We start from the raw sequence: 7,702 nt of genomic DNA, 5'->3' as shown, positions 1-7,702 counted from the left end.
TATTGTACTCTATGCTACTCTCTCCCCACCCCCATCCTCCTCTAGCTTATCTCTCCACCCTTCAGGCTCTCTGCCTTTATTCCTGATGAAGGGCTTTTGCCCGATACGTCGATTTTGCCTGTCCTCGGATTTTGCCTGTCCTCGGATGCTGCCTGAATTGCTATGCTCTTCCAGCACCACTAATCCAGAAGCAAATACGCAGAGATGAGTTGGAAGGGGGATCTCCTAACTGCCGACCTTTGTAAACCATATTTAGAAGTTATGTAATGTTGAAGTGTCATGGGGATTGACTTCTTACTTTCTAGAATTGGACCATTGTCATCTCTTCAAGATAATGAATTTGATACATCACCATGTATAACTTATGGTCATATAATCACACGCTATGCACAGACTCAAGGAAACAAATAACCACAATTTCTTCATGTTGTTGCTTAAAATTACCAAAAGGAATTTTTTTTTTGACTCATTGCAATATGTCGGCGAGTGATAATGAGCTGTAAAGAAATGACCCCACCAACGCACACCCAGAGCCAGTTCCAAACAAGAGGAAATCCTAAATGCTTTGTTGGTTCCCTTTTTTTAAAGCTTTTGCTGTTGAATTGTTCTGTAAAAAAAAATGTTTTGGTAGGACAACCTTGAGCAAAAGCTGGACTGGCTCAAGGACTGTGTTGCTAGAAAGATAGGCTCCTGAAATGAAAGTACTAGAGGTGCAGAAAATCTGACAGAAGGAATCAGTCGATCTTTAAGCCATTTTCCCCAAATAAATTATATAACATATGAATTTTAATTATGTATTTAATCTGCAAAAGAAAAATAGAATGAGGAACACACAAATTTTCATTTATATAGGCTGTTTCATGACACCTCAAAGCGTCAATTGAAGCGCAGTCATTAGTGTTCTAAAAGTAGGTAGGATGTATGGGGATAGGTGTCCACACCAGAATTAGAAACCGACTCACCTGCCCCATTCCCAAGAATCATCCAATGGATTTGTGTGATGGAATTCTGGGTTCAAATACCAGCCATTCTATCAAACTCTAATTCCCTGAATTCTGAGTTTTGAGAAGATGCATAGCTCAGGTTGAGGTTCTGGATGTAGATTTGCTCGCTAAGCTGGAAGGTTCATTTACATCGTTTTGTCACCATACTGAATTCCTTCTGATGAGAGTTAAGCCTCTTGCCATTGGCAGCATGGTGGCTCAGTGGTTAGCACTGCTGCCTCACAGCACCAGGCTCCCAGGTTCAATTCCAGCCTCAGGCAGACTATCTGTGTGGAGTTTACACATTCTCCCTGTGTGTGTGTGAGTTTCCTCCCACAGTCCAAAGATGTGCAAGTTAGGTGAATTGGCCATGCTAAATTACCCATGGTGCTAGATGCATTAGTCAGAGGGAAATGGGTCTAGGTGGGTTACTGTTTGGAGGGTTGGTGTGGACTTGTTGGGCTGAAGGGCCTGTCCACACTGTAGGGAATCTAATCTAAACTTAACTCTTACAAAAGGTCAAAAATTCAAGAGTGGAATCTCCCCCAGAATTAGGACAGTGAAGGGCGTGGGTTGGAAGTGCCGTGATATGATTACGGCTACTTTACAGAGACTGCCACACACCTCTGTTTCCAGTGAAAGTTTATATATGGTAATACACCAGGTGTGGTAATAGCACAGGACAGATTGGATGTTTACCTGTCCTTGTAACTTCATAAATTGATTTTTTGGTAGTTTCAGTGAACTAGTTTGATCTAGCAAGAGGAGTAGTTCCCGATAGATGATTTTACCCTATTATGAAAGAGGAAATCAGATATCAGTAATTAAGAGGGTTGGGGGGGGGGTATCCTAAATTAGCTCTTTAGGTGAAACAATCAATTACAAGAGGAAAGCAATATAGTGAGCAAATAAAAAGGCAAGGATGATAAAATTAGTTAATAAATTTGACATGAAGAACACTACATAATATTAGATTTGTTTTGTTCATATTGACATTTAAAAGCTATTAAGAATTTTTAACTTTGTACACCCCAGTCCAACACTGGCATCTCCAAATCATCTTAAGAATTCCAACTGTTATAGTTTCTTGATGCTCTAGGGAGTACAGAAGCCATCAATGTAACCTAAGCCATTCAGGCTGGAGGTGTGATTCTCAGCCTGTAAATGAGGCTTGACATTTTCCCTCAGTGCCTTTTGTAAAAATCATTCCAAAGACCAGCTTCCTAGACTGAGATCCATTTCCACCATTCTTCAGGAAAACAAAGTTGGGCTCAGATTTGATTTTGATTGGTCTGTTCAGACTAATTATCTTGAGCTCATATATGGAGGAACTTCACTGGAGTACAGAAAGTACAAATTTGGCTCCCATGTGTTATATCAATTTGTAGTTTATACTGTACCCAAATGGTCATTCTTCACCTGTAGACAGACTATTTGACCATGTTACCTGTACAAATGTTGGCTAACTCAGTATAGATTAGTTGATAAGCCTGGACAGTAGGACTCATTGCTACATTCCATTTGAATACCAGTCTCTGAAGGTCACATCACCATAAGAAATGCTCAACTTTTTCAGTGGCCAAAAATGATGTTCAATTTGGATGAACAAGACACATAACATCATGGAAAAGTTGTGAAATGAAAAATGCTGTTCATGTAATCAAATTTAACCCTTCGTTAATTTCTTATTACAATTGCATCCGATTGTCTTTTTAACGCCTATTTTGTCAACATTGCTTGTTAGAATAATGACTAAGTAGGGACATTTTTCTTGATATTTACTACGTAGACAGGGTGGTTAAAAAGGCCTTTGGCATGCTTACCTTCATTGCTCAGTCCTTTGAATATAGGTGTTGGGAAGTCATGTTGAGGTTGTACAGGACATTGATGAGGCCTGTTCTGGAATACTGTCCGGTTCTGGTCACCCAATTATAAGAAGGATATTATTAAGCTAGAGAGGGTTCAGAAGAGATTTACCAGGATGTTGCTGGGTATGGAAGGTTTGAGTTATAAAGAAAAGTTGGACAGGCTGGGACTTTTTTCACTTGAGGCACTGCAGGTTGAGAGGCAACCTTATAGAAGTTATTAAAGTAATGAGGAGTATCAATAGAGTTAACGGCAGCTGTCTCTTTCCTAGGATGGGGGGGATTTTAAGACCGGGGGCACATTTTTAAGATGAGAGGAGAGAGATTTAAAAAAGACATGAGGGGCGTTTTTTTTTACACAGAGGGTAGTTTGTGTGTGGAATGAACTTCCTGCGGAAGTGGTGGATGTGGGTACAATTGCAATGTTTAAAAGACTTTTGAATAAGTACATTAATAGGAAAGGAGGGATATGGGCCAGGAGCAGGCAGGTGGAACTAGTTTAGTTTGGAATATTGTTGGCATGGACTGTTTCCATGCTGCATGACTCTATTCTTTCCTCCAATCTCTAATCCAAAAGCTTCCAAATGCTATTTAACATCATTAATGAGTAGCCAACTGGTTCACAGTTAAGTTTGGTTTGTTTTTAATAAATGATCTCTTAAACAAATACAAATCACGTGTCACAAAACTCCTGTTTGACACAACAGTTCCATTTTTGTCTTTATAAATATTAAATATACAACACACACAGATAAAAACAAATACAAACATTTATATACTTACATTTATATGCATCTATTTATATCATGTAGCATTTTCAAAGCTCTTTTTAAAAATTTGTTTCAAGTCATATAACGAATGTAATAATAAACCAAAGTATAGCTAAAAACATCAACAGTCAAATGTTTTATTTGGCTTGGCATTGTAGTACCAAACCTTTCCATTAAACAAGTGGACAAGCAATTAAAAGACAATACTCAAAATGTTCAACAAAAATAATAGATGGCCCTCTAATACAATTTCAGAGAGCAACAAGGTGTGTAGTTTTCCAATAGGTTTTGAACATAATCTGCAAGTCAGATTCTTCCTTACAATGTTATTTGACACTTATCAGACTGAACCTGGATGTTACCCAGAACTTGCTGCATGGGAACACAGACTACTTCAGTATCTGTCGAGTTCCCAATGATTAGGAAGACTATGAAACCATTGGCAAACATTCTCACTTCTGACCTTATGATGGAAGATTAGGCTGATGACACTGCCCTGAGGAACTCCTGGATCTTAGTCTCTAACAACCACAATCATCTTCCTTTATGGCTCCAATCAGCAGAGAGTTTTCCCTCTGATTGCTACTGACTCTAGTTTCGCTGAGACTCTTTAATGCTACACTTGGTTGTATGCTGCCTTGATGTCAAAGACAATCATCTTCACTTCTCCTTCAGATCAGCTTTTTTGTCCATGTTTGGGCCAAGGCTGTATTTAAGTCAGGAGCTGAGTGGGCCTGGTGGCTCATGCATTCAGCATTTCTGACTGAAGGCGGTTGCAGATGTGTCAGCCTTAACTTTGCATTGACATGCTGGCCTTCCACTTCATCGAGGATGAAGATGCCTGTGGAAACTCCCCCTGTGGTTAGTCTTTAAGTGTTCAACAACCGTCATGGCTAAATGAGGTAGGGTGGCCGAGTTTTGTTCTGGTTCATTACTTCAGGGATTGGTTAGCTCCACCTAAAACATACTGCTTCTGCTGTTTAACGTGGATGTAATCCTGTATTGTAGCTTCTCCAGGTTGTAACTTCATTTTTAGGTATTCCTGTTGCTACTCCTGGTTTCTGTTCTCCAGCCTTCATGAAATTGCTACCCTGGATTGATGGTAATGATGGAGTGAGGCATATTCTAGGCCGAGCTGAAAATGTGTTGCTGGAAAAGCGCAGCAGGTCAGGCAGCATCCAAGGAACAGGAAAATCGATGTTTCGGGCATAAGCCCTTCTTCAGCCCTTCTTCGGGCTTATGCCCGAAACGTCGATTCTCCTGTTCCTTGGATGCTGCCTGACCTGCTGCGCTTTTCCAGCAACATATTTTCAGCTCTGATCTCCAGCATCTGCAGTCCTCACTTTCTCCTCATATTCTAGGCTGAGGCTACTTATGGTGCTTGATTACAATTCTGTGGCTGCTGATTATCCACATTCACCTATTGTAACCCAATTCGGAGTCGGTGGATCTGTTCTGAATCTATACCAGTCAGCACATAGTTAATGTCACATAGCACTTTGGAGCACATCCTTATCGTGAATTACATAAGGACTATGCAGTGATCATTCATACTAAAGTTGACAGATATCACTGACAGATCCATCTCAAACTATTAGATTGGTGAGGGCAAGTTCAGCAGGTTTTTCCTCTCTTGCTGGTTCCCTTATCACCTGCCATGGGCCTAGCCTGGCAAATATGTCCTTCAGGACTCAGCCAGCTCAATCAGTGAAGCACTGTCCAAGTCACTCTTGGTAATGTAAGTTTAAGTCCTCCCTCAGAATACATGCTGTACCCTTCTTCCAAATAATTAGATTAGATTACTTACAGTGTGGAAACAGGCCCTTCAGCCTAAGTCCACACCGACCCGCAACCCACCTAGACCCATTCCCCTACACTTACCCCTTCACCTAACACTATGGGCAATTTAGCATGGGCAATTCACCTAACCTGCACATTTTTGGATTGTGGGAGGAAACCGGAGCACCCGGAGGAAACCCACGCAGATACGGGGAGAATGTGCAAACTCCACACAGTCAGTCGCCTGAGGCAGGAATTGAACCCGGGTCTCTGGCACTGTGAGGCAGCAGTGCTAACCACTGTGCCACCGTGCTCGACATAGAGAAGTATTGATTTGTCAGCTGAGGGAGAGTGATAGGTAACAATTGACAGGTTTGTCCATATTTGACCTGATGTCATGGGATTGCATGGGATTGCATGGGATCTAGCATCAATATTAGCGACCCTTATGGCCATACCCTTCTGCTGTATGTCAGTGTGCATCCAACTGATGGTTGTGGGACAGAACATACAGAGGAATGGATTGCAGATGTTTGGGACATTGGCTGTAATGAATTATTTGGCGAGTATAACCATATCCTGCTGTTACTTTTCCTGTCTGTGAGACAGCTTTCCAAAGTTTGACATATGGCCCCAGCTCAGTATTTGCAGCATGCCACGGGCAGGTTGTACTTTTGTATGGTCCTGTGCTAAGACGTGACACAATGATTTTCATAGTTTTATTCATATTTAAACTTTCTGAAAGCATTTGTGGTAGTGAGCTTTCCAGGTCATTTCACTGGGCAATTAAGTGTCAACCCCATCCTGTAGTTGGTGAACCATGTATGTATATTTATATAAATGATTTGAATGTGAATATAGGATGTATGGTTAGTAGGTTTGCAGCTGACATCAAAATTGGATGTGTCATGGACAGCGAAGAAGGTTACCTCAGAGTGCAACGGGATCTTGATCAGATGGGCCAATGTGCTGAGGAGTGGCAGATAGCGTTTAGTTTAGATAAATATGGGATGCTGCATTTTGGAATGGAAAATCAGGGCAGAATTTAATACACCTAATGGTAAGGCTCTGAGGAGTGTTGCTGAATGAAGAGACCTTGGAGTGCAGGTTCATAGTTCCTTGAAAGTGGAGATGGGTAGACACTTGTCTTTATTGGTCAGTGCATTGAGTGTAGCAGTTGAGTGATCATGTTGCGACCCAAACAGGACACTGATTAGGCCACTTTTGGAATACTGCATGCAATTCTGGTCTCCTTGCTATAGGAAGGATGTTGTGAAACTTGAAAGGGTTCAGAAATGATTTACCGGGATGTTGGTAAGACTGGAAGGTTTGAGCTAGAGGGAATGCTGGGGCTATTTTCCTATGAACGTTGGAGGCTGAAGGATGATCTTATGGAGGTCTATAAAATCACGAGGGGCATGGATAGGGTGAATAGCCAAGGTCTTTTCTCCAGGGTGGGGGAGTCAAAAACTAGAGAGCATAGGTTTAAGGTGAGAGAGGGAAGATTTAAAAGGGGCCTAAGAGGCAACGTTTTCATGCAGAGGGTGGTGCATGGATGAAATGAGTTGTCAGAGGAAGTGGTGGAGGCTATTACAATTACAATTTTTAAAAGGGATCTGTATGGGTTAATGAATAGAAAGGTTTACAGTGATATGGGCCAAATGCTAGCAAATGGGACTAGATTAATTTAGGATATCTGGTCAACATGGACGAGTTGGACCAAAGGGTCTGTTTCCGTGCTGTACATTTCTATGACTCGATGACTCTGTGCAGCCCAGGCAGGGTGAAGCTGAAAGGTTTCCTGTTTCAAAAAATATTAGTGAACTAGATACTTTTTCAAGTCAATCTGATAACATAGCTTTTTATTTATTAATTAATTACATTTACATTTCCTGTCATGGTGTGACTTGCACTCATAATATTAGGAGCAAGTGAGGACTGCAGATGCTGGAGACCAGAGTTGAAAAATTTGGTGCTAGAAAAACACAGCAGGCCTGGCAGCATCTGAGGAGCAGGAGAATCGACATTTCGGGCATAAGCCCTTCTTCAGGAATGAGGCTGGTGTGCTAAGCCAGCCGAGATAAAAGGTAGGGGAGAGGGGATTTGTGGGAGGGGTGCTGGGAATACGATAGGTGGAAGGAGATGAGGGTGAGGGTGATAGGCTGGAGAGGGGGTGGGGTTGTAGAGGTCGGGAAGAAGATCGCAGGTCAAGAAGGCAGTGCTGAATCCGGGGTTTGGGACTGAGATAAGGTGGGGGGAGGGGAAATGAGGAAGCTGGAGAAATCTACATTCATCCCGTGTGGTT

This window comes from Chiloscyllium plagiosum, chromosome 15 (genome assembly GCF_004010195.1).
Source record: "Chiloscyllium plagiosum isolate BGI_BamShark_2017 chromosome 15, ASM401019v2, whole genome shotgun sequence".
NCBI lineage: Eukaryota > Metazoa > Chordata > Chondrichthyes > Orectolobiformes > Hemiscylliidae > Chiloscyllium > Chiloscyllium plagiosum.
Note: the sequence above shows the minus strand (reverse complement) of the source record.